Genomic DNA, 27,766 nt, shown 5'->3' on the forward strand with positions numbered 1-27,766 from the left:
TGCAGGCTGAGAGCCTGTGCCTGCTCTCTTCAGTCTGGCAACACAGTGCCGGCTGGAGAGAGCCTACTGCCCATGTGTGTTTAGCCAGCCAAACATACATGGGCGGTGAGGGGGGAGTGCTGGGCACTCCCCCTCACTGCTCATCACCCCCATGGCCCCACCACTTTACAAGAAAACGATCATAAAATAAAGACAGTTTATTATAATTTTCTTGTAAAGGTTTTGCAACTGCCGCTGCTGGGGGGTGGGGTAAGGCACCGCTCTTCTGCCCTAACGGAGGAGCAGCCCCTGGGTGATTGGAAATTTGGGGGATGGGGCTTTGCGCACAAAACTTTTTGATTGGTTATGGCTAGGGCATGAGGGTCTGAGAGCAGAGGTGGAACACCTCATATGTGTAAATTTTGGGACGAGAAATAGGGTTGCTAATCCGCATTCGTCTCCCTTTTCACTGCCTCCTTAGCCCCTCTCATGTGCCCTGCTTGTGACATTGTACGCCTACAAGATTGTTGGGAAATCTGAAACTCACAACCTTCCCATTTTATCTACGCCCCTGTTCGTTCTTTATTAACGTTTCACTTGTAAGGCACCCAATGATTCGATCATTTTTTATTGTTTCCGTTTAACATTTTTAAACGGGGGTGGGCGTTTTGAGCGGGTGATGACGGCAAAGACGTTTCTACTGCCTCCAATCGCGCACGGGGCTTCTCCTCGGTTATAGCACCAGGGCAGGGCGGGCGCTCCAGCGGCTCCGCTCAGCTGTTGCTGAAACCCTGGCAACAGGTGTTTCCTTCCGGTGCATCCACCTGCTGCTGCTTCTGCTTCTGTGCAGGGAAACGGGAGCCGTGTTCTAGAGTGCGTGCACTTTCAGGACGAGGACCGGCGCCCTACGCTCGGCTTCAGAGGTACTGACAGCCAAGGAAGGAGGGGCGGGAGATTGGGAGGGAGTGTCATTCCGTGCTCTCCCGTTTAATTACAAACTGCCGTAGGGCACATACATTTCAAGTTTAAGAAGCCCCGTGATAGTAGTGCGCCATGTGAATTTCAAAGAGGGTGAAATTAGAGCGGTTTGCAGTGCGATGCTGTTAAATGTGTATAAAGCTGGAAGTTTTTAGAGGGCTGAAAGGATTTTCATGCAATGTCAGAGAGTGGAAGGAAGAGGGCCAGTGCCTAATTTAACTAACCTCTTCAACACTGAATGAATCCATGCATGCCATCGTTCGCCTCTGATCGCCCTTATTTGCAGGTAAGCAGTCTTCCTTCGGTTCATCTTCACCGTTCAATACGCATCGCCATACAACAACGAGCCTTGCTCTTCGACTTCAGTCGCCCCCATCCCAAATATCTGAGGACATTTTTGCAACATTAGTAGTCAATTCTGAGAGTTTTATACAGTAGCTGAAAAGTTCATCAAGAGCAAATAAATAATAGCGTTTGTTTATTTTTTAAGTCTGTCTTGATAGTGTAATAGTCTGAAAAACATAGTATTATTATTATTATTATTAATTCCTTAACATGTTTATAAAGTTGGCTTTGGCTCCAGCCTGTGTAGAATTAGTCTCTTGTCTCATGCTGTTTTGTCTGTTGATGTAGCATTCCACAAGTGTTTTCATTGGGAAAGGAAAGGGACTGTTTTACATCGGAAACGTACACTCAATCACTGGTGTTTTTTATTTTCAGTTTCGTCGTTTCAGTAAGCAATCTACACTGAAAGCAGTCCGTGATTTTTTTTCTAGCGTTTAGCAACGCCATATGGCAGGCTTTACTGTAATAAACTCTGTTAGTGCATGCAAATAATGAAAACCGCATTTGTGAAAGCCTGTGTTTTCATTCGCTGGCACATTAAACCCATACCTGTAGGCTTTGTTAATGTTTATTTATGCATTTGTTTAACTCGGTTGAAAAGGCACTGGAGCGCATTACATTATAGCCAAGAAGGAAACTACAGTTTGACAGTTAGTAGTAAGAGATGAAAATGCAGCCCTAACTTTGACTCTTACATTCAGTGAATAACGAACCGCCAACATCGGGTTGGCTGTTGAGAGCGATTAGGTCTGTGAGTGATGTGCGTAGCTGTCATTTCAAGTCAGCTTAGTTTCATTAGCATTTTGAGAGCCAAATCTTTGTGATGCACAGTGTTCAATTTGAGCTGGTGGTTTCCTGTACTCGGCACTAGCACTTAATTGCCAACACCGTCACTTATGATAGTCTTCCACCTGATGAAACTGTCTGCTTAATTTAGAGATTCGCACAACAAATGTTAATAAAGCAATATACATTAAAACTTATTAAAACCTGGAGCCCAAGCTACTCTTATAGCTTGAGGGGTCTGGAATAGTCTGAACAGTCCACTTGTAGGAGTGTGATGGTTAGCAGTTGTGTTGATGCTGTCATTGACAGCGCTGGCAGGGGCAGTGGCTGGTACAAGTTGTAGTGCCCCTTTGACGAGGGCCCTGACACATATTTTGTTTTTACATTTAAAGCACTGGTGATGTACCAATTAGTTGGTTTATTCTTCTATTCTACATAACCAGGCTAGTCAACCCAAAAGTTTAATTAGAATGTTTTGGTGGAGGTGTTTCATATTCATTTGGTTTTATTACGTATGCCTATGGAAAGTGAACGTAGACCCCCAGCGGGAGAGGGAGTGTTGTACACAACAGCGACTAGGCCATATGTTGGGTTAAAAGGGCATAATTGAAAGTTGACAAAGCAAGTTGTGGCATAAGTACTTTTTCCCTTTCTGCTCTTTCCCGTCATTATTATTTTATTTGCGAGATTTATAGAGTGCTTGGCTACCAATCAAGGTATCCCAGCGCTGATCTCCTTACTAGATCCAACAAAGTCATCAACTAAGGGAGTTAATGTGGAAGAAGAGGTGGGAACAGCCACGTTTTAAGAGCTTTACGAAAGGCTGTAAGTGGTTTGCAAGTTCTTAGAGATTGAGGTAGAGTATTCCATAACTTTGGTCCCCGAAGAGCAAATGCCGGCCTCCTTGATGGGTTCTCTTAATTCTGGGGACCTTCACTAGGTCCTTGAAACTATAGCTGAGCAAACAACTGGGAGTATGGCATGAAATCAAGGAGCACAGATACGAGGGGTCTCAGCTGAAAAGGCATTTGTGCATAAAGCAAAGAGCTTTAAATTGTACCCGACTCTTGACAGGCAACCAGTGAAGAGTGCGAAGCAGAGTGGCTGAAAAAGTAAATTTAGGGCAATGAAGGAGAAGTCTTGCTGACACATCTTGAACAATCTAAAACAGTTTTAGTAGAACATTTCCAAAGCCCACGTAAAGGGCTTTGCTGTAGTCCAGTCTGGGGATTGTCAGGGCTTGGACTACCATTCTTCGAGCAGGTGCTGGGAGATACATCAGGATTTTCTTTAGCCACTTCAGAATGCTGAAACAGGTGCCAGCAATTTTGTTAAGTTGATGGTCCATATTCAGTTTGTTGTCGATCCAAACCCCCAAGTTTTTAACCACATGTATTAATGATGGCGCACAGCCCAGAATATCTGGCCAGAGATAAGAAACCCAGAGGTGGGGATGGTTGCCCACAAGTAAAACTCCATTCTTGTCTCCATTTAGTTTTAAAGAGTTCGATTGATCCAGGATGCTACTTAGGCAAGACATATTTTAAGAGGTTCTACCTGATAGTTATCCTGAGATGACAAGGACACCACAATATGGATGTCATCTGCATAGGAAAACAGGGCGAGAACATGGGATTCCACAATCTCTGCTAGTGGACTTGTATAAAGACTGAATAACGGAGGGCTTAAAATAGACTCCTGTGGCAATCCATAGGTTAGATGGTGTGGTTTGGGCCTCTGATGTTGTGAGCAGACCTGGAAGATACGTCCCAATAGGAACAAACTCAACCAAGCCAGACCTGTGCCCTACCCCCTGCTTTACTCTGGACAACAAAATAGCACAATCCACAGTGTCAAATGTGGCGCTGAGATACAAAAGGATCAATGCTACTGTGCCTGCTTGTTTAATTAACAGCACAGGTATTCTGTTATGCTAAGAAGGGCAGACTCAGTGCTATGGTCTGATCCAAAACCTAATTGAGAAGAATGTAATAAGCCATTTGATTCAATATATGAGCTAAGCTGCTGATTAACGTGTTTTTCCAACACCTTTGCTAATATAGGCAGGAGAGAAATCGGCCTATAGTTATACCAGATCAAGGGGTACTTTTATTTTTAGCAAAGGGGTAACCCAAGGCCCATTTCTAAGCTGAAGAGACAATACCCTAAATCAAGGTACTTACAGGATTACTTCCATAATTGGTAATGCAAGCTTACTCATTATTGAGGGAGGACATGTGTTGGACTTTTTGCCTTACGCAGGGTCATCCCCAGTCTTTTTGCCTCCTTCCTCCTGGTTTTTCTGACCTCTCGCTGTTGGCTCTAGGACTCTGAGCACTTTAGCACTGCTGACCAGTGCTAAAGTGCAGGTGCTCTCCCATCTAAAGTTGGTATGATTGAATTATACCTAATTGGCATATTTAATTTACCTATAAGTCCCTTGTACAGTGGTATCTCTATACCCAGGGCCTGTAAATTAAATACTAGTGGGCCTGCAGTGCTGCTTGCGCCACCCACTGAAGTAGACTTTCAAACCTGTCTCAGGCCTGCTAGCGCAGGGCCTGTGTGCGCAGTTTTCTGCCACAGGGACCTGGCATCTAAACTTACTTGCCAGGCCCAGAACTCCCCTTTTACTACATGTAAGTCACCCCTAAGGTACGCCCTAGCTAGCCCTATGGGCAGGGTGCCATGTATGTAGAAAGGCAGGACATGTGCCATATTGCATGGCCTGTCCTGGAAGTGACAAACAGCCTAACTTGGTGTCTCACTGCTGTGAGTGCTGCCTTCACATAGGATTGCATTATAAATGCCTTGCCTTATGTGTAAAGGGTATTGTCTGATTTATGAGGGGTAGTGTAGGCGTGTTTGGTATGGTTGTGATGGTGATAATAAATACTGCTTACTGGTGTGGGTGTATTTTTTATTACTATCACAGAAATGCCACTTCTAGAAAGTGCACATTTATCTGTGCTTATGACTCTGGTGTTTTGCAGCTTGACTCCAATCCACGTCTGGGCAGAGTGACAGTTGGGGCTTTGTGCATACTTTTCAGACAACCTGTACACAGGGAGGGTGGAGGTGTCACAGAGGTGCATCTGCATACTGAATAGTCTTCCTGGGCTGAGAGAAGGGAGAGGCGGGGCACACCTGCATTTGTAAAGACTGTGCCCTGGCCTCACACAATAGGGTCGTTAACCCCACACTGATGTTTGGAGCCTGTGCTGAAAGGAGAGAGGGGGCACTCCCAGAACCAGTTGTAACTGGCTGGAACCTCCTCTCCCTACCATTGTAAAACACTGTAAGAACTGACTATAAGTACAGGGGAATTTTCCCCACAATTTGGAGACTCTTGGAATCATCTTGGAACTCGACACCAAAGGCTGAAAGGACTCACCAGGAACCGCCATGGACTGCTGCTGCTGTGCTGACCTGTGACCTGCCTGGTCACTGTGAAGGACTTGCCACTTGCTGCCTTTCCCTTGTGCTGGCCTGTAGCTGGGCCCTCCACCTGAGGACCTTGTCTTAAGATTCTGCTCCCCAGGGGCAGGGTGCTGTGTCCCCTGGCCCCTGCATCCATTTCTTCACGAGGGGTGCTTCTCCGTGGTTGCAGCTGCCATAGCGCTGATTGCAGCGCGCTTATGGAGCCTTGGGAGCTCGTAGGCTCCTTGCTGCATTGTGCCCCTTTAAATAAGATCACCGCAGTGGCTTGGGAAGCTGGAAGAACACTCGCGCACCGCATCGGGTGCAGGCGAGTGTCTGCTCGGGCCCCAGGAGGGGTCTGATCTTCTTGTGGCTTCACGGCAGGACCAGGGGAAGGCGCGGGGAGTGCCCCCTTCCTCCTGGCCTCTGCGTTAGGAGCAGGACGCTCCTTTTCTGCTGTTAGGTAAAACGGGCATTATTGTGGGCCCCCCCTTGGTGGAAGCGCCAGTGGAGGCCCGGTGGGGCCCCCAGAGATCGCGGGTCCTGGGAGGGGCCTGTCATTAAACCGGAGGGGGTGCATGGTGCCCCCCTCCTGCCCTAAGTTGTTTTTCCTGGCTTTGGCCCCCCTCGTGAGGGCCGGTTGAGGCCCTGGGGGGCCCTCAGTAATCACGGTCCCCGGAGGGGCCTGTCTATAAAAGAGAGGAGGTGCATGTCGCCCTCCTCTGACCCCAGAGTATAAGGGAGGCCCCCGTTTTGCGCATAGGAGCGCCGGGGGCCCCATTGTTCGCCTTCTAGGCACTGGAGGTGCCTTCATCCAACCAGGTACTGTTTAAAGGACCAATATAGTTGCAATCCTAAATTCTTTCTACAGACTTTTGTTTGATTCATATATTACCTACCTGCGTTTGATGTTTTTACATATGTGTATGCAAATGTTCCTTTTATGGACATGCTTGCTAATATGTTTTTCTAACTTGCCATATGTTTTCTAATGTTCCTACTATGGGCATTTTATGATATTCTTATGCCAAGTGCTGTGATGTAATAACGTGTTTTCCTGACTACTGCTTATGTTGCAGAATACCGAGTAACCTGTGTGTTATGTGTGACTACTGCTAGGTTGCAGAGTAACTAATGTGAAACGTTCTGACAACTGCTAAGGTAGCAGGATAGTACTGATATGTGATGTTTGGTCTGATAATTGCCTTGTGTACAATACAGTATATTTTTATATAATCTGGTGTTGGGTTTCCTTTGTGGTGGGGATATTGCGTCACATGTGTTGTGCAAACGCTTCACACATTGCCTCTGGGTTAAGCCTGACTGCTCGTGCCAAGCTACCAAGGGGGTGAGCAGGGGTTATCTTGGACGTGTAACTCCCTTGCCCTGACTAGAGTGGGTAAGTTCTGCCTGGCTGAGGTGCATACCCTAGCCAACCAGAAACCCCATTTCTAACAACATGGATCTAGAGGTGAGCCAGATCTAACTGCAGCCAGAAGGGCACCGAAGGAAGTCAAGTCTAAGGCATAAAAGGAGTACAAGTTACAAGACGTCACTGTAGAATCCGTGGCCAGAGTGGCCCGTTCACACCAGTAAAGGAGGACTGAATATCCACCACTTTTAAAAAACAAAAAGAATTCAGCAACTTCATTGCATTGGACTTGCATAAGAGGGATAGTAGGGGCAGTGTTGGCCTGGTCCGAGAGATTCTTAGCAGCCCTGAAAAGAGTTTGAGAGCAGTTTTTAGCTGCCTCAATTTTATCAGAATAAAATGTTCTCTTAGCTGTCCTACATGCTTTCTGATAGTTTTTTAAAGCCACTTCATATCTTGCTTTGTCCTCACAACTATAAGTTTTCCCCATACCCTTTCCAGATGTTTACATAGTTTTTTGTGGATAACAGAATCATTGTACCATGGCACATGCGGATCAACAATTATGGGATTTTTACACTGGTAATAGGCATGTGCAGGTCAAGTGAAGATCTAAGCCAAGTATCCAAAATTTGAGAATCTGGTTCTACAAGGTTGGTTAATGTAGGGCAAGAAGCTTCTAATAAAGAATCCAAAGCTGAAATATCAAGCTTAGACCAGCATCTTTCTAAGTTCGTGACTGCAATTTCTCTACTGCAGGGTCCTGATTGGACACAGACAGAAAAAGGAACGACAAAATGAACCGACCATCTTAGAGGAATTGGCTGGTCAGTCAACATATTACTAAGGCTGGTAAATATAGGATCTAACACATGGCCAGCAGTGTATTAGGAGAACTTGTGATCGGGTAGACATTAAAGATAGGAAGGTCATGTTCAACTCACAAGGCTGTGTAACAGTCTGCTTTCTCGAAATAAATATTCAAGCCCCCCCAATATAGTAAAGTTTGAACATTTAAGAATGTGAGGTGCCAAGACATCAGAGATCTTAGAACTCGAGGTGCCCTTACTGCCTGGTGGAGACTGCATTAGAGCACAGGAGGAGTAAAATTATTTGTTAAGGACAATGCAAACTGAACAGCTTCACAATCTGGAATTATCAATTTATCAATTTTACCTACATAATTTTCTTAAAAAATAATGGCAATACTTTCTTTTTTTTCTTCGCGATCTGATTTAAAGATACCATATGAAGGAGGAAGAGCAGAGTTCACCTCTGGCCCAGATGCTCCACTGAGCCAAGTTTCTGTTAAGAAGACTGCATCTAGGTCATGGTCCATGAGAAAATTAAACCTATCCCAGTGATGTTTAACCAGGGAGCTGCAGTTTAGGCTGAAAAATTTAAATTCATGTTGAGACTGATTAAAGTCCAGCCCATAGTGCTTAGATTGATGCGTTGAAGGAGGTATACGTTGTCAATCCAAGGGGGTGGTCGCAAACTTGCAGTGAGGACATTTTTCTAGTGATTTTTGGTGTGTTCTAACTCAAAGAAAACTTTCTCTCCTGAGACCTAGCAATGGCGGCCAAAAAGGATTAATTCTCCCAGGAACAAAAATGCCATTGTCTACCAAACCCCATTCAGTCCCAGTATTAGCACAGAATATTTTTAAAAATCATTAAAAACAAGTTAAAAAATTGTGCAAAGAGACCTGCCATCGTAAGGACCAGCTATCAGTATGCTGGTACCATACTACCTAGTGATGTGCCTACTTCTTTAGGTGTTAATTTTAGAGTATTTCCACACTTGTATTGTGCACACTTGAGTGCTTCATATGTTGTATACTCTGTCCAAATTCAAATGCCCTCTCACCAAGTCCTTAGTTTTTTTTTATCCTGACCGATGTGGGTGAGAATGTACTGCTTCCTTGCTCATTGAATTCCTAAGTCTGGGCTCTAGCCTAACAATCTATGTGGAACATTTTTTCCCTAAGAACCGGCGCACAAGCCAAGCAGTAAGAATGGAAATGCCCCTTGCTCGGTAAACAGAAATGTTCCACAGACTAAAGTGTTCGCTGCTGATTAGTCTTCCTGAAGTTTATCATTTGGTGGAGAGTATGTGTGAGGAGGTGATGACACCTTTTGGAGAGACCTGCTCTTTTTGTCTTTCCGTGATTACTCATTCTGTTTGGCTGATTACAACAAAGTGCACAAACTTCACACCTGTTTGTACCTCTGTGTTAGGTACTCTAGGATTAAAACAACCCTGTTGCGAGAAGCGTCACTCGGAACAAAGGCTGCCTGGAGAGCAACCTGACGAGTACATTTGAAAGCAGAACCACCACAAACCAGTTCTACAGTTTGAGACAGTGCACCTACATCTGCTGTCTGAAAGGTATGTCTAAAAGTGGGCCTCAAACATTCATACTTTTCACTTTTCAGTTTCAAGTCTGTGACCAAAAAAGGAGTGCTTTGCAGTGTACTCAGAGTGCTGCTGTGTAATCAGGGGTTGTGTCTGCCTGGCTGCTAGCCTCCCAGAGTTAAGGGGACATCACCTGTAGTATGAATCTCTTGCTGGAGGATTTATGCACCTACCCTGAAGCACCTGAAAGTCTGTCGGGCATTGTGAGAGGAAAGGCTGTCCAGGAAGGCGCGAGAACCAGTGTGCCTCCTGTTGTGCTCGGGCACTGAGAAGAAGCAACTAAAAAGAGTGATCCTGGAGGACTCTTCAGTTCTTGGCAGGAACTATATTTGTCTAACTACCAAAGGCCAGCATTGAGGCTGTGCTTGATAAAGGCCTGTGCCAGGCTGCATATGCCGATGTGCTAAAGGTCAGTGCATGGCTAGATCTTTCAAAGTACTTAAGGCTCACTCAGGGGTAACACCTGGAGTCCATTCGGCCAGGATGTGGGCTATAACTTCGGGTTGTGGGAGGACCCCCTGGAACTGTACTTGCCTTCAGTCTGGCTGGGACTGCATCTTCTTTAGTAATGCTGTTGGGTGACTGACTGCATCGGGTATAGTGGAGGCGTCTTTCCAGGCTGCCAGGACTGTGAAAGAAAGAATGTGGTAGCGGATTGTTGAATACTGCCTGATGCTGAGGAACACCACTGAATGACTGCTGGTATGTTGTACCTCTTGCGAGTGCATGAGAAGACTGTCATGACTATGAGTGAACTCTTCGCTTCCGCAAAGAGGTAAGACTTGGGACTGGGCACACCTATTACCTGTGGGTGTCTGAACTGCACCTGATCCAGACTCGCGCTACTCCTTGTAATCCCTAGAGAGAGGGGGGAACATAGAATGTTGGAAGATACCCTGGGAGGGATGACCAGAGAGGGAACGGTGGGTGCAGGGATTCCAAGAGATAGCACCTTGAGATAGCACCCACTGACTTGTGTGTGAGTATTGATGTTTGTAGTATTTATTATAGTTTTCTGAGAAACCCCTTGGTGAACTGACACTTTTGGTGACCCTTACTGGCCCACCGTGGCAACATAACGCAGTGGAAGTAGCCAGCAGGGAAAAATTACTGGGACTAGAGGGAAGGTGTAGTGAGCCCTGACATTTGACATCAGAAAAACAAGAGCACAGGCGGCCTTTAGTGTTGCCTAGGCCAGTGGAGTGTACAGAAGACAGCCCCAGAAATATGTGGGGTGGCAAACCCTCCTGATCCTTGAATGCCATGCGTCAATGGAACATAAGTCTGTGGGCCTCAAAGGAAAAACAAGTTTTTCAAATAACAATCCACACCCAGGGGCCTGATGTATAAAATGAGGGCGTGGATCCCATGATGCACCACTTCATCCAGGCAGAGGGTCTTATAATGAAATCTCCTAATAACTGTGTGATCAAAGCACTTTTCATTCCTGTAAATTAGAGCTCTGTGCTGGAAACTCACTTTATTAGGTCTTTTGGTTGATTGCTGAGTTTGAGCACTCCCTGGCTACGTGCCTGGGCAGCCTGTGACTGCTTCTACCCTGAGAGTTAAGTGCAGAACAGTTGTACTTGGCATGCTTTTCAGCACCATACTCCGATGGCCCCTGGGATATCAGTGGCAAGAAACCTCAACTCTCATGGTTGAGGCTCTGTAGCTCCTTACGTGCCCAATGGACTCAACTGTATGGGGTCTGACATGAGCCATCAAAATATTTAAGTTTTATAGAGTTCAAGATACATCCTGTAAAAATATGATAGAGTCTTCAAGATTCAAAAATCACGTGGGAACATTTCACTGTAGCATATTACATGATGTTACTGCATTGACGGACATTTATTAAAAGTGTTAGTTTCTAAACGTGAACTTACAAGTATTTATGAATGCTCCTCCCCATGCACTGACAGAGATGCTGCCAGACAAGTCAGTTTTCATATGCCTGCTATATGTGGCTATTCTTCTTTATTATTATTATTATGACTTATTATTAATGATGGAGCAAAATATAGTGCTCTAAAACATTATAAGCGAGGTTTATGTTCAGTATGTGCACCCCAAATTGAATTGCTTAAAATCATTCTCAAATGTGATTATCAAGGAAAAGGTACCACAGTGAAGCAAAATATTTGTCTGTGGTCAAATAGTTTTGTCAAGCAGAGAAGTCAGGACTGACCAAGTTTCTGTTTTTATATATTGTACGAAGCTGAGCCAGGCACAAGCCTGCAGTTGCTCGATCCTCCCCCCCTTCTACACGCATGTAGGGTTATGATGCACAGAAAATGAGAAAGAGGTATGTCTTGAAATTAATCCGTAAACGCTGAATTCACAGGCAAGGTCTTTAAACAGTTTTGAAACATATGAGAGAAGGACATGTGCACTCCTAGCAAGACTTTTGAATTTCAAGCCTGGCCAGGGCAGAGAAGTGAATTAGGTGGGTCCAGCCTGAGACGTTAATTTTGGTGTTGCAGAAGTAGTTTTTTTTTTTTTTAATGGAAGGCTCTGCTAATCATACCACAAATAATGAGAAATATAGCTTATTCTAATGGTAATACGACATGCGAGAAGGAAGCACAAGAAAGTCTTGAGACACCTAGAGAGAGCCAGAGGCTGTCTACTGCCCACTGGAGAGGAGCTGCCTCTAATTTCTAAACCTCTCTCACTTCATAAGTAAGAGCTGGTTAGTGTAGGAGGCTGGCCTGGCTTGTAGTGGTACCAAGGGGTACTTACACTCTGTACCAGGTCCAGTTATCCCTTATTAGTGTAGAAGAGGCGTTTCTAGCAGCTTAGGCTGAACTAGGAGACATGCAAAGCTCCTACTATACCACTGGTGTCATATGCACAATATCATAAGAACACACAATACACAGATATACTAAAAATAAAGACACTTTATTTTTATGTCAATATGCCAAAAGTATCTCAGTGAGTACCCTCCGTATGAGGATGCCAAATATACACACGATATATGTACCTAATACCAAAAATATGCAGTAATAGCAAAAGGAAGTAATGCAAGCAACGTAAAGTTACAGTACATTGCAATAGGAGCACATAGGTATAGGGGCAACACAAACCATATACTCCAAAAGTGGAATGCGAACCACGAATGGACCCCAAACCTATGTGAGCTTGTAGAGGGTCGCTGGGGCTGTAAGAAAACAGTGAGGGTTAGAAAAATAGCCCACCCCAAGACCCTGAAAAGTAGGTGTAAAGTGCACCTATATTCCCCAGAGAGCACAGAAGTCGTGATAGGGGAATTCTGCAAGGAAGACCAACACCAGCAATGCAACCAAAGTGGATTTCCGGATGAGAGTACCTGTGGAACAAGGGGACCAAGTCCAAGAGTCGCAACAAAGTCAAGATTGGGCAGATGCCCAGGAAATGCCAGCTGAGGGTGCAAAGAAGCTGCCACCGAATGGTAGAAGCTGTGGATTCTGCAAGAACGAAGAGGACTAGGAACTTCCCCTTTGGAAGATGGATGTCCCACGTCGTGAAGAAGCTTGCAGAGGTGTTCCCACGCAGAAAGACCGCAAACAAGCCTTGCTAGCCAAGGGTCGCCGTTAGGGTTTTTGGATGCTGCTGTGGCCCAGGAGGGACCAGGATGTCGCCACTTGGATGAGGAGACAGAGGGGGCGCCCAGCAAGTCAGGGAGCCCTCACAGTAGCAGGCAGCACCCGCAGAAGTGCCGGAACAGGCACTACGAAGAGGAGTGAACGGGAGCTCACCTGAAGACACAAAAGGGAGTCCCGTGACGCCGGAGGACAACTCAGGAGGTTGTGCACTGCAGGTTAGAGTGTCGGGAACCAGGCTTGGCTGTGCACAAAGGAAATCCTGGAAGAGTGCACAGGAGCCGGAGCAGCTGCAAATCACGCGGTACCCAGCAATGCAGTCTAGCGTGGGGAGGCAAGGACTTACCTCCACCAAACTTGGACTGAAGAGTCACTGGACTGTGGGAGTCACTTGGACAGAGTTGCTGAGTTCCAGGGACCACGCTCGTCGTGCTGAGAGGGGACCCAGATGACCAGTGATGCAGTCTTTTGTTGCCTGCGGTTGCAGGGGGAGGATTCCGTCGTCCCACTGGAGATTTCTTCAGAGCTCCTGGTGCAAGAAGGAGGCAGGCTACCCCCAGAGCATGCACCACCAGGAAAACAGTCGAGAAGGCGGCAGGATCAGCGATACAAGGTTGCAGTAGTCGTCTTTGCTACTTTGTTGCGGTTTTGCAGGCGTCCTGAGCAGTCAGCGGTCGATCCTTTGGCAGAAGGTGAAGAGAGAGATGCAGAGGAACTCTGATGAGCTCTTGCATTCGTTATCTAAAGAATTCCCCAAAGCAGAGATCCTAAATAGCCAGAAAAGGAGGTTTGGCTACCTAGGAAGGAGGATAGGCTAGCAACACAGGTAAGAGCTTATCAGAAGGAGTCTCTGACGTCACCTGCTGGCACTGGCCACTCAGAGCAGTCCAGTGTGCCAGCAGCACCTCTGTTTCCAAGATGGCAGAGGTCTGGAGCACACTGGAGGAGCTCTGGGCACCTCCCCTGGGAGGTGCAGGTCAGGGGAGTGGTCACTCCCCTTTCCTTTGTCCAGTTTCGCGCCAGAGCAGGGCTGGGGGATCCCTGAACCGGTGTAGACTGGCTTATGCAGAGATGGGCACCATCTGTGCCCATCAAAGCATTTCCAGAGGCTGGGGGAGGCTACTCCTCCCCAGCCCTGACACCTTTTTCCAAAGGGAGAGGGTGTAACACCCTCTTTCTGAGGAAGTCCTTTGTTCTGCCTTCCTGGGCCAAGCCTGGCTGGACCCCAGGAGGGCAGAAACCTGTCTGAGGGGTTGGCAGCAGCAGCAGCTGCAGTGAAACCCCGGGAAAGGTAGTTTGGCAGTACCCGGGTCTGTGCTAGAGACTCGGGGGATCATGGAATTGTTTCCCCAATGCCAGAATGGCATTGGGGTGACAATTCCATGATCTTAGACATGTTACATGGCCATGTCGGAGTTACCATTGTCACGCTATACATAGGTTGCGACCTATGTATAGTGCACGCGTGTAATGGTGTCCCCGCACTCACAAAGTCCGGGGAATTTGCCCTGAACGATGTAGGGGCACCTTGGCTAGTGCCAGGGTGCCCACACACTAAGTAACTTAGCACCCAACCTTCACCAGGTGAAGGTTAGACATATAGGTGACTTATAAGTTACTTAAGTGCAGTGGTAAATGGCTGTGAAATAACGTGGACGTTATTTCACTCAGGCTGCAGTGGCAGGCCTGTGTAAGAATTGTCAGAGCTCCCTATGGGTGGCAAAAGAAATGCTGCAGCACATAGGGATCTCCTGGAACCCCAATACCCTGGGTACCTCAGTACCATATAGGGAATTATAAGGGTGTTCCAGTATGCCAATGTGAATTGGTGAAATTGGTCGCTAGCCTGTTAGTGACGATTTAGAAGGCAGAGAGAGCATAACCACTGAGGTTCTGGTTAGCAGAGCCTCAGTGAGACAGGGAATACATACAGGGCACACTTATGAGCACTGGGGCCCTGGCTGGCAGGGTCCCAGTGACACATACCCCCATATTTCACTGTATATATGTTGTTTTGGTGTAACATGCCAGGCAAGATGGTACTTTTCTACAGTTAGTACACCGAATTAACATTATTCCTTGTGGATTTTAGCCACCTCTTCACCCATCCTGCACCTCTTTCCTAAATGTCAATCTCATCTATCAGACCTAGGCACGTGGGCACCAGAGTTAGTGTCTTGACAGGACACATTTGAATCAAGAGCTTCACTGAGCCCCACCCCCATCTCCCATCCTTCCAGCATCAGCAGTTGATTCTTCCTTTCAGGCTGCAGCGGTGTCTCAATGTCCTACAGTCTCCTTTCGCTGGAGCTATTGGGCCACCCTTCACAACATTTTATGTTCCTCCCAGGACAAAAGATCTATCTCCATGGGCTGGGCCACATCACTCATGGTCAGACAGAGACAGTGACAGCAGCCACAATGCTATTTGTTCCTGTGATGCTACCACCCTGCGAGCGAAGAAGGAACTATAAATCACAGATTGACAACGGATATTGAATTAGGTTGGTTCTGATCAATTTCTGTATGTTGAGTCTGATGCACCCAAGTCTGCAACTTGTCCTTGTATGCAACCGCCCAACACAGCATTTTGGCGGTATTAGAGATTTGTATTTGTTTATATTGCTGTGCATTATTAATAATGTGCAAGATACATTTTTACACTTGATTATACGTGCACACTGATATAGTACTGTGGCTTTTGAAACAAATTCTCTATGATGTGTAAAAGTGTGCCTGTCTGACCCTTGTTAAATTGGCCTCATTTAGATACAAACACCAACGTGTCCAAAATGGAAGCTCCTTTGACCCTCATTTTTAAACTCTGTACCTCTCCGTGCCTGTCGTTTCTGCAGCACGTAGTCAAGCAGATTATTGTTGTTGGTATTATTATTGTTTTATTTACATTGTCGTTGTTACTGCTGACTTTGATAAACTTCCTTGGCTCAGTCATGAAAGTGTAACTATTTCTTCAAGGTCTTTTCGCTAGATCACTGTGGCCTATTTATATATAACATGCTGTTGTTCTTGTATCTAGTTTGTTGCAGTTTCTCTAAATGACATTAGCATAGAGGAGCAGAATAAATATTCGTGCAGTGGGATAGTGTTGAGGCAAGATGATATTTAATTGTACTCTTCCCTGGTTTGCTGATGAAATTATACATTTGGTCATACCACAGCGGTTCAGCAGTTCTCTTAATCCCATATGCTAAAATAATGTATAAAACATTTGCTTTAGGTGGTGAGCAAGAAGACTTTCCAGTTCTACTAGGGATGCTGTTCCTTACCCTCACAATTTTTGCAACCCACTTGGGTTGTAGATCGGTTTCTGATTTTGCATTCCTCCTTATTACCATTTTCATTGAGAGCCTTCATGGCATTGACTCTGTACTGCTTTAATTCTTTCATAAAACCCTTTAACTATTCAATTGATCTAGAAGTCAGTTATTGAGGGGACTACCAGTTACTTAATTAACTATAATTCTGATTTCTGATGCATTGGGAGGTGTCTTAATGTGGGGACATTATGCCTCATGGAACTGCGGTTTAACGCAGTCTCCAATCCTTTAAAAGTGAGCAGTCTGATAAAGTAAATTTTGGGGTGTCTAGATTTTCAGGGTATCTTGCGTCCACAAATTATGGTAGCAGAAGATAGTTGCTTGTTAAAGAGCACCTCCTTTCTGATTTAAAATTCTTCTTTTCCCAAGTACTTAATGTTAGTGTATTTTGCCAAGTACCTTACTTGCAGTGCTGTTCTTGAACAATTTGGATTGTAAGTATGTATAGGGCAGAATGATGTGGGTGACTGTGAGTACTTTTGGTGTGTTATTGAGGTGTTGAGTCCTGTGTTGGGTGATTGATTGTTATGCTTTATTGTATGAGGCTTTTTGTTATGCGATGATGATTTGGGATTGAATTGGTTGTTTGCCCAATGCTGTTTTGAAGTATTCTTCTTATTTGTGAATTTGCTTTGGAGAAGTTTTGTCTTTATTATGGATTAACTTGGTTTTTGGATTTGTTGAAAATCCAAGATGTTGAGATATTATTGTCTCACTTACCTGTGCAAAGTAGTGTGTTTGCAAGGCACCACATGCACATAAATAGGGTGTTCTGAACTAATGAGTTTTCTTTTCTAGGAGTTTGTGGGCTTGTTTTACATAGGTAAACTTTCCCACTAAAATCCATTCCATTTTTGTAATTGTTTGCTGTTCACAAAGGTTGTTTACTAGTAATATATTTACGACTGCAGATCCTCCACACACAAAAAGATAGAACTGTTGTATCCTTTAATGTGTGGAGACTCCACAATTGTAAAGATACCACTAGTACAATACCATTGTGTTTTTTTTTTTTGTTGCCTAATCTAGGTTGGTGTCTCCTGCCCCTAAGCACATGGGTGTAAATGCATTAATCAAACTGCCAAAGGACAGGAGTCTGCTTAGTATGCTTTGGGGTTGACACGGGCTGTGAAGACTCATCTTGTGTCTGTTGCTTGCGAGGTTTGTTTTATTCTAACCCGCTAACTGTAATCCTATTTAGGTTGAGGAAAGAAGATATATTATGATTTATTTAATGCAGTGATACTCAAGTTATAGCCCGAGGCCACTTGCAGCCCTCCAGACCTTCACATGCGGCCCCCTAGTGAACAGTAGCCCTGGGCTTCTGTTTACTTGACAGAGCACTAATATTCAGAAAGATTTTAAATAAGCAGTCAAGCATTTATTTGCAGGCTTACTGAAGAAAAAAAGAAGACACATACATACATACATGTACATATATTAAAAAGCCCCAAGATGGCTTTAGAATAATACTGCCTCAGTATTCACATTGAACTGCAGCAGCTATTGTGAGAAAGTAGCCTCTTTCTAGCATGGTTACCCCCACTTTTGGCCTGTTTGTGAGTGTGTCAGTGTGTTTTTACTGTCACTGAGATCCTGCTAGCCAGAACCTTAGTGCTCATAGATAAAAACCTATATGTCAGTATGTTTTGCCCGTCTCACTGGGATCCTGCTAGCCAGGACCCCAGTGCTCATAGTTTGTGGCCTAATGTGTATTCCTGTGTAGTGCCTAACTGTGTCACTGAGGCTCTGCTAATCAGAACCTCAGTGCTTATGCTCTCTCTGCTTTTAAATTTGTCACTGTAGGCCAGTGACTTAATTTACCAATTTCAATTGGCACACTGGACCTCCCCTTATAAGTCCCTAGTATATGGTACCTAGGTCCCAAGGGCATTGGGGTTCCAGGAGATCCATATGGGCTGCAGCATTTCTTTTGCCACCCATAGGGAGCTCAGACAAATCCTTACACAGGACTGCCACTGCAGCCTGCGTGAAATAGTGCACACACTATTTCACAGCCATTGTCACTGCACTTAGGTAACTTATAAGTCACCTATATGCCTAACCTTCACTTGCTGAAGGGTAGGTGCAAAGTTACTAAGTGTGAGGGCACCCTTGCACTAGCAAAGGTGCCCCACATAGTTCAGGGCCATTTCCACAGACTTTGTGAGTGCGGGGACGCCATTACATGTGTGCACTACATATAGGTCAATACCTATATGTGGCTTCACAATGGTAACTCTAAATATGGCCATGTAACCTGTCTAAGATAATGGAATTGTCCCCCCATTCCAAATCTGGTGTTGGGGAGCCAATTCCATGCATCCTGGGGGCTCCACCATGGACCCCTAGTACTGCCAAACCAGCTCTCTGAGGCTTGCACTGCAGCTACAGCTGCTGCCACCTCACAGCCAGGGCTCTGGCCCCTTGGGGTCTGGCCAGCCCAGTCCCAGGAAGGCAGAACAAAGCATTTCCTCTGAGAGCAGGGTGTTACACCCTCTCCCTTTGGAAATAGGTGTTACAGGCTGGGGAGGGGTAGCCTCCCCAGCCTCTGGAAATGCTTTGAAGGGCACAGGTGGTGCCCTCCTTGCATAAACCAGCCTACACTAGTTGAGGGACCCTTTTTCCCCTGCTCTGGTACGTAACTGGACAAAGGAAAGGGGAGTGACCACTCCCCTGTCCATCACCACCCCAGGGGTGGTGCCCAGAGCTCCTCCAGTGTGTTTCAGACTTCAGCCATCTTGCTTTGCAAGGTGTGGGGGCACTCTGAAGGGCTCTGAGTGGCTAGTGCCAGCAGGTGACGTCAGAGATCCCTCCTGATAGGTCCATACCCGATAAGGTAGCCAATCCCCCTCTCAGGGCTATTTAGGTTCTCTCCTGTGGGTTCTCTCTTCAGATTCTGCTTGCAAGTTTCCTTCAGGAATCCTCTGCAACAACTTCAGACTCTTCTGACCTCGGATCAACCGCAGTTTGCTCCAAGAAATGCTGTAACTGCAACGAAGTGTCTACAAGAGACACTTTTCTTCAGCAACCTCAGCTCCAAGTCAGCAACTGCAACAGTTTCCACAGTGTGCACGCTCTGGGGACTCCCTGTCTTCATCCTGCACCAGAAGAACCGACAAAATCTCCTGTGGAGTGACAGTCACTCCCCTGCACCAAGCAGGCACCTTCCAAGACGACGACCGGTACCCTGGGACTCCTCTCACAATGACAAGCGTGTTCCTAAAGACACAGAGGGTGGACATCATCGACCTAGTCTGTCCTGAGGTCCTGCTGATGCAATTTGGAGGAGGTAAGACCTTGCCTTCCCCGAGAACGACGGTACCCCTTTATACTGTGACTTCTTCACCTCCTGAGGTCTCTGTGCACTCTTTGCAAAATTCCTTTGTGCACAGCCTGTCCCTGGTCCCCAGCACTCCCCCCTGTGACGCTCAACTCGCTGAGTTGTTCTCTGACGGCGTGGGACCTTCTTTTGTTGTGCTGCATCAACCACGTTTTGCACCTCTTTTGAACCCTGATCCCGCGGTTTCTGGGGGTGCTGGCTGGCATCCTGAGGGGTCTCTAAAGTGCTGAAAGCCCCCTCTTCCCCCCCACACAGAGTTGAGGCCCTCAGGTCCCTCCTGAGTCCATCCAGCGCCATTTTGACACTAAACGCACTTTTGTCGTAGCCAAGGCTAGTTGGCGTCTTTTGCATCATGCAGAAACCCGCCGGCATCTTCCTAGGGTGCATCTCTGCAGTCTTCGATTAACCGGGGACTCTTCTTTTGCACCCTCTTCTGGGTTGGCATGGGCTCCTGTCCTTCCTGGAACTTCTTTCGACTTCTGAACTTGGTCCCCTTCCTTTGCAGGTCTTCAGGTCCAATAATCCAGCAGTTGTTCTTTGCAGTCTTGGTTTGCTGCTGCACAATCCCAAAAACGAGGTGTAGTGTGTCCTAAGGACACTTGCAGTACTTTACTTCTGCTTCTCTGCTTCTCTGGGCTCTGGGGTGGGATAATTTACTTACCTTTACTGTATTCTTACTCTCCCAGCGATTCTGCGCACACTACACTTGTCTAGGGGGAATTCGTGATTCACATTCCACTTTTTTAGTATATGGTTTGTGTTGCCCCTAGACATATTTTCTCCCATTGCATTCTATAGGATTTTCTACTGTTTGCATTGTACTGTGTAAAATACTTACCTCCAGAAGTATTGTCTCTAAGATATTTTTGGTACTGTGTCACCCAAATAAATACCTTTATTTTTGGTAACACAAAGTATTGTCTTTAATTGTGTATAAGTACAGTGTAACTATAAGTGGTATTGCATGAGCTTTGTATGTCTCCTAGTTCAGCCTAAGCTGCTCTGCTATAGCTACCTCTATCAGCCTAAGCTGCTAGAACACTACTGCATTCACCAACAAGGGATAACTGGACCTGGTGTAAGGTGTAAGTACCCAAAGTACCCACTACAAACCAGGCCAGCCTCCAACAGCTATGCTTTGCAAAGTAAAGCTTTAGGCACTGGCACATAGCTATGTACAGATAAAGCACTGTGAGATAAAGAGATTAAAAGTGGCTGTACATTAATGAAAAAAAATGCCTGAGATGGCTTTAGAATAATGGTGCCTCAGTATTCACATTGAACTGCAACAGCCACGCTTTGCAAAGGAAAGCTTTAGGCACCAGCATGTACAAATTAAACAGTGCACTAAAGGGGTTAAAATTGGCTGTACAATTATTAAAGATGCCAACGATGGCTTTAGAATAATGCTGCCTCAGTATTCACATTAAACTGCAGCAGCCGCGAGTTGCAAAGGAAAGCTTTAGGCACTGGCATGTGAATATCTATAAATTAAGCACTGCTGCCACATATTATGGACACGGAGTAAGATTAAAAAAAGCATAAGTATCACATTGGGAGAAAGTATATAATTGTCCATTATGTAACAATCAAATGTAATGTGGGCTACATAGTCATACAAAGGAAAGGTAATATATAGGAAAGGAGAATCACATGCCATGGCCTCCACGGAGAGTGAAGGAGAAACAAAAGAAACAATGTGAAGTAACTGGTAGCTATGCACATTGCTCCAATACTGCAGAATTAGTTCCTGCTGTGTAAAACTTGAAAGGGCCATGGAGTGTGAATGGGAGAGACAAATGAAAAAAGTCGTTCGCTCACAGAAAAAACCATATCGGCAGTTGTGCAATAATCCCTGTAACAGGGTCGGTCTGCAAGACGTAACAAAGCTGCCTCAAAGCGGGCCAAACTTAAAGCATGTAGCAATGACATCAAGGGATTTTTGAAAGGCAAGCCCAGGAACGACTGAAAGTGAAGGGCATGGTGAAATCCCACTGAATATATGACAACAGGTCGCAAGGGCTTGTGCGCTCGACCTAAAAAGGAGGAAAAGTGAAATAAAGCAATTGCCTAGGATTACATGATCTGGTCAATTGGGGAAACTAGGATTCATCCCAGGTTTTCTAGTTTAACATTGTGCAATTCTGTTTCATTTCAATTCAATAATCAAGTTATTTCCTTTGTACAGCTGACTGCCCAAAAGCAAGCAGAAATTGTTTATCTTCAAGTGCGGTAAAGGGGTAGCAATCCAGAAATAATTTGCTAATGGTTCAGGGCGTTGCAAACCCTGATTCTCTTGTCGCCTGTGTTTGCCCTGGGGTGATTGCTGCTTCCTTTATTCTTTCCTTTTTTTTTTAATGGGGGTGGCCTCCCATATCCCTGCCTCCCTTGCCAATCTGATGACAGGCATTTCCCCACCTTCAACTGCAGCTCTGTTTAATTAAGTGCTGCACTTCAGATGGCAAAATGTCTGTGTGCAGGAACAATGTGGCTCCAAGTCCTGCATACCTTCAGATACAGCATAATGCAGTATTGTCAAATCTACGCTGCTTCTAGAGACTTTGTGATTTAGTTAGAGAGCATACCAGGTGCATACTTCGCTGCCCCTATGCCCAACTTACATTCACCTCCCCCCAGCTGCACTCCAACCCTACTGGCATCAGTATGACCCTATGGCACACCATGGCCAGTACTTTTGACCCCCTAGGAAAATGTTTGTGCATACCCATTGTTTTGCTTCACTAATGACCGAGCTGAAACACTCATGCACTGACAAAAATCTCTGGAATGAGCTTCTTAGTCCAAAGAGGTCATTTATTATTTCACTCCACAAGGTCCCTAAAAGGATGTTAGCATGCTGAAAGCACACGTTTAAAAATGGTAACAGCAATGATTTACAAATGATTCTCCACTGCAATATACACAGCAAATACATGTATCTGTATTATAATGCAAAGCAAATAATGAATTAAAAAATATGCATCACCATGAGGCAAGGGCATCTCTGCTTCAACTCCCTCCTATTCAGCATCAGATCGACAGATCACAGAATCGATCGAGGAGAGAGATCAATTATCCTCACAGGAAGGATGACACACTCCAGCATCCTGGATATGCCTGAGATCTGCAAACACTCTCTGTCCCCGGTCCACCTGGTCTCGGCCTCTTACACTTTGAACAAACAAGAGAGGAAAATTCTAGACCTCCCTCTCACTGCAGAAGTTTATTTATTAAAAAAATGCTGATTGCTTTAGGCCAGCTTTGAAAATAACACGTCGGGACTTGGCCACAATCCCAAGGTGCCAATTCAAAACAAAACCGTTCCCTGCTGTCTGAGTACTTTCTTATCAGCCTAAGCGCTTGGTGGGAAAGAACACGAAGAATAAAAACATGTGCACTTTGTACAATTTGGGAAAACTAGTTGCCGTTTTTAACGTGGCAGTAGCTAATGCTAAAATAAAGTCAATAGGCAAAATGAGCTGGTGGTCACTAATTTGATGGTGTGCTGCTAGGCTAAGTGCAACATGGAGTCAGTGGTCAAAACTCGCATATCATTACAGCCATGAGTAAGTGCATGGTTATTGAGAAAGGCTGTGCAATTTATTTCTTCTATATGAAGATGTTATGCTTTGATTGGCTTGTCATCTGAGGATTTGCGCTGGGGTTGGTGAGGTGTCGCTACAGAGTCTTGCTGTGATTGGTTGGTTGTTGACCGAGCCGTGCTGTGACTGGATGACCTTTGGCATAGGGGCGTTGAGACTGATTGATTGATTGTTTGGTATCTTATTTTGTATGATTTTTTTAAGTATTGTGATTGAAAATAATGGGTAATGTTTTTAAAAAGTCTAAAGCTCCTAGTGTATCTGCCAGAAATTACCTGCTGAGGGAACACCTACATATGAGATGATGACGGACATTGATTTTAGATGTGTACCTGGAATTCTGAATGGTGTGTGTATACCTCTTCTGACAACGTCTTGAAGTTTCCTTTAGAGGGTACCTTTAACATTCGGAAGCTAGATTTCCTGAGAAAAACTGTGAATGATAGAAAGCCGTTGCCTCAAACTGTGTAGGTCTAGGTATTAAACAAATGACATTGGATGGCTACAGAAAAGGAAAGAAAGGGAATGAAGAACCATGTGATGGTTTCATTTAGACAGTGACTTGAAGGCAAGTGGAATCACCAAGAAAGATGCTGGAGGGAGGAGATGATGGAGGGAGTGAGACTTTTTCTTGCAATAGTTAAAGAAAAGACCGAAAAAAATAAAACTGATGAGAGAGGCAGAGAAAAACAAAACCAAGATTTAGATTGCGAGAATAACCTTTTAAATGATCCTTCTAATTCCAGACCACCTACATGTACAGATGGAGTAAAGAGACCCTGTCTAATGCGAATGGAGGGAAAACGGGCCCACAGGTACCCATGTTGGATGTCCATTGTGTTCAAGCATAGGTTGCACTCTGCTTCCTTTGCTGCCAACTTTTAGAGCTGAGTTAGATGGCGAACAGGAAGGCCACAGCGTTTCCTGTACATGGTACTATGGGCCTCTGGGCTCTTGATTCAGATGATTGTTGAGGATGGGTGTTGATGGACAACAGTTGTAGTTTTTGGTTAGAGTTTGTCCTTGCATTCTGTTGCTGAGTGACGGGGTGGGGAGTGTAAAACACAGAATGCTATTGGCTGTTACAGGTGGGTAAGGGTGACTGTTAATGCTTTTGTTGAAGAGCATATCAGAAAGTCTTTCAACCTGCTGTCAGCGGTACAAGAGAAAACTACAGGGTCCTACATTGCAGCTGGGAAAAGTGGACAGCATGTTGAAGTGAATCACCACTTCATGAGAAAACATCAAGCTGTTAAGTGCCAGCATCAGTATCCGAGAGTAATCAAAGGGCTCCTTCAACTCCAGCTGCTTGTAAGAGACAAATGTTGGGGTGGATCACTGCATCTGCAGCAACCATAATCAGACCTCACTGGTGACAATGGACAAATGAGCCTCTATGATGTCAGAAGTGACTTCAAAAGAATGACCATCTAGGGAACTTTGAGAGCAGCAATGTCAGCTTACAGATGAGATCGCAAGTAGCTACATCTGGACAACCATCACAGACGTACCCGGCTTAGCAGGTGATTAGAAAGATGCACAGTAGCCAGTGTATTTTAGCTGGTCACTCACTCCATCCAGGGACACTCCATCCCATAGCTGCTTCTGTCACAGTCTTATCATGAGGGGTGAGATCTTTGAAGCGTGAAGAGATAATCTATTCAGGCAGAATCTCTTTCAAATAGGACTCCGTATTCCTAGCATACAGTGCCTGGAGCCCAGGTTTAGGTTTTCCCCAAGCCTTCGCCTCCTTTCGGTGTTCAGACCTACGTAATCATTCCTGTGATTCTAGAATATGTGTCCAACATAGTCCCTGAGGGTCGATCCTTGCTTCATTTTCAGCATAGCAACAGTAATTCTTTTACATATAATTTATTTAAGTGTATCTTATTTACATTTTGTGGTTGTCATCCTTTTTGTAGAGCATCTGCACGCATATATACTAAGGAACACTCTAAAGTATGAAATGCAGTGTGTTTAAAGTCTACTCAGGTGGTTCCTTTTGTGTAGAAAGGGGGAAATATTTTTTGTTATATGGAGGTGGTAAATTAATATTAAGTAGAGAAACTTTTCTTGTGATCAACATCACTGAGTGTATCCGTGTATAATTAAGATGGGAACATAAGTAGTGAAAATGGAGTTCAGAATTGTTCATTCTCGCTATTGTGATAAGCTCGCCTATGAACAATGTCACTGAAGTACAACCATGTTCAACAAAAGATGGTAGTAATTCAGAAGAAAATGATGAGTTGTTGATACATGGAGCGTACCCAATGGACCGTCCAAGTAAGAATAGTCTTTGTAGTGTAACTTAAAAAGTAGATTGTTAGCAAACTAATGGCTGACGGTCCCTTGGGCTAGGAAAGTGGTCACAGTTTTCAGCTCTTCTGTTGAAATGGGGATTGACTTCTGTTGTTCTCCCGGTACATTGAAAATGAAACTTTTCAGGCCTTTTACTATTATTGTGTGATGGACCTCTTTTCCCATTACTCTTCTTTGAGGGGTCTAATAGTGGACAGTGGTTCACAACTTCAAAAGAAAATCATAGAATTCCATGAGCTGCACAGTTACTAGCCTGTCCAAGAGTCAGTGTCCTTGTCTGCCAAAGCAGTCTTTGGTGGACAATGAGTTCCTTAAAGAATCTCTGGAACACTGTTCTGTCCCAGCTGTCTGAGGCTGATCTCCAAAGTAGCCACTCTTGGGTGGTAAAGCCCTCCTGGATGACTGCAGGTCTCTTGTAATGCAGCCAGTCTTGAATGATTGTGACCCTAGATTGACAGATACACGAGTCTTCTGCAACCTCAAGTTACAAGTACTCCTATTCCACCCTCACATCCTCCATTTCATCTATCATACACTAAGAATGGCTCTTTTATTTACAGCTTTCTCCTGGAGGATCAACATGTCCCTGGTAGAGCAGCAGGTTTCCCATGTCTGTATAGGTCATACCACTCTCAGTGATTGTTACCATCTGCCTGATCTGGGTCTGCTTCATCTGTGCTGCACACAGTAGATGCAACACGTTCATGCCAGATGTGGAAACCTTAGTTTTGTTATCAGAGTCCAGTTGTATAACAGAGAGCAACCCTGGTCTCACTGTTGCAGGTCAAGCCTGCCTCCTACTTTTGACTGTCCTCTAGGGTTCCTTAATCCAGGTCTGTGTCACTGCCTTTAAGGTTCTTGTGATCAGCAGCCACTGTTCTTGCTACACCAGATTTAACTGTGAATGTGACGAGTCACTTCCAAAACACAGTTTATTGGCAGACAGCTACCCTTCCCTTAGCAATCTTCCTTCCCTTTTCCAAGGTGACCAAAACCACTGGGTGGTAATGCTCACTGTTGGCGTTGGTGTCAGTCTGAAAAGTCTAATCATCTCTGTGTTACTCTGAGGATATCGGCCTTTCTACCACAACTCAAACCATTCCAACACCAGGGTCTTAGCCTTCTCTCAAAGATGGCTGTTGTGTGGACAATCCTTTCAAGTCCCAGATGGCAAAAGTTGGAAAGCTAGTGTAATCATTGACCAAAATCTGCTATCTTTGGAGCTCAGTTTGGCTCAGGCAGAATAGTTTTTTTCATTGCAGAACTAGTTGATAAGTAATTTAGATAATCATTTAATAAGATTTTATCTATGAAATAGTCTTTCAGGCAAGTTTGTCTATATACTGCAATCTGTTTTTAATATCTCCTTTCTTTCGAAATGTATAATGTTAAGGTTTAGGTGAATTTTACATTTTGGGATTATGTCCTGGGCAGGTTCCTATGTAAAACAACTAAAATCAGATTATATTATTTTGTGTAGGTTGGAAATCATGTTAACTTTTACTTTGTAGGTGGGGCTGGGTCTTGTGCACATACCTTTGTCTTGCCAGAGTGACAGTTACAGCAGTTTGGAAATAAACACTGTTGTCCACTTAGACAGAAAATATGTGAATGAAGCATATTTACTAGGCGTCATTCACTGCAGAAATCACCACACTGGATGTCTGGAGCAAAATAAATGGGTGCTGTGTTATGATCTTAATTGCCTTTGCCAAGGCTCGTTGTTAGTATGTAATGCACATGAATGCTCCGGTTACTTACCAGTAATCTTCATTACTCCAGGTCCAAGTCTCCCCGATACAGTCCTTACTCCTGAGATTTAATCTCTTCTTGGCAGATCTATTCCCTTGTCAGCTCAAAATACTTCCCCCAATATGGCTGCCATTATGCAGGCACCACTACAAAGGGGAAGTAAACACACTACACATCCTGTAGTACCAAGAAAACCACTGTAAAAAGAGCCACATATAATCAACCCCCGCAAAGGATGGGAGGGGGGGAATCCCAGGACTGTATGTGGGAAGACTTGGACCTGGAGTAATGAAGATTACCGGTAAGTAACCAGAGCATTACCTCCATGTCCATCTTCCCTGATCCAGTCCTTACTCCTGAGAAATACCCAAGCCACACGGATGGATTATATTTGCATAAAAACAAAACAGACTGCAAGTTACAAATGCAGAAAGAGTTTAATAAGAAAAACAGAAATAAAGATATCATGACACAGACAAAACATGATCCGCAAAAGAAAAGAAAATCCAGCACCAACTGAACCCAAT

General features: G+C 44.9%; 1 protein-coding gene across 4 annotated transcripts in view; it reads left to right on the forward strand.

Annotated features, from left to right (window-relative positions):
- Positions 1-786: 786 nt before the first annotated feature.
- CAPS2 (calcyphosine 2) overlaps positions 787-27,766 on the forward strand; it is a 925,516-nt gene continuing 898,536 nt past the window's right edge. For 2 of the 4 annotated variants that reach the window (XM_069229548.1, XM_069229545.1), the window contains exon 1: positions 787-902. The gene's annotated coding sequence lies outside the window, so the exon portion shown is untranslated. Of the gene's footprint in view, positions 903-1,168; positions 1,244-9,132; positions 9,272-27,766 lie in introns of those variants that run through there. The other 2 variants (XM_069229547.1, XM_069229546.1) reach the window with 2 other exon arrangements.

The sequence above is a fragment of the Pleurodeles waltl genome, chromosome 4_1 (assembly GCF_031143425.1).
Source record: "Pleurodeles waltl isolate 20211129_DDA chromosome 4_1, aPleWal1.hap1.20221129, whole genome shotgun sequence".
Taxonomy (NCBI): domain Eukaryota; kingdom Metazoa; phylum Chordata; class Amphibia; order Caudata; family Salamandridae; genus Pleurodeles; species Pleurodeles waltl.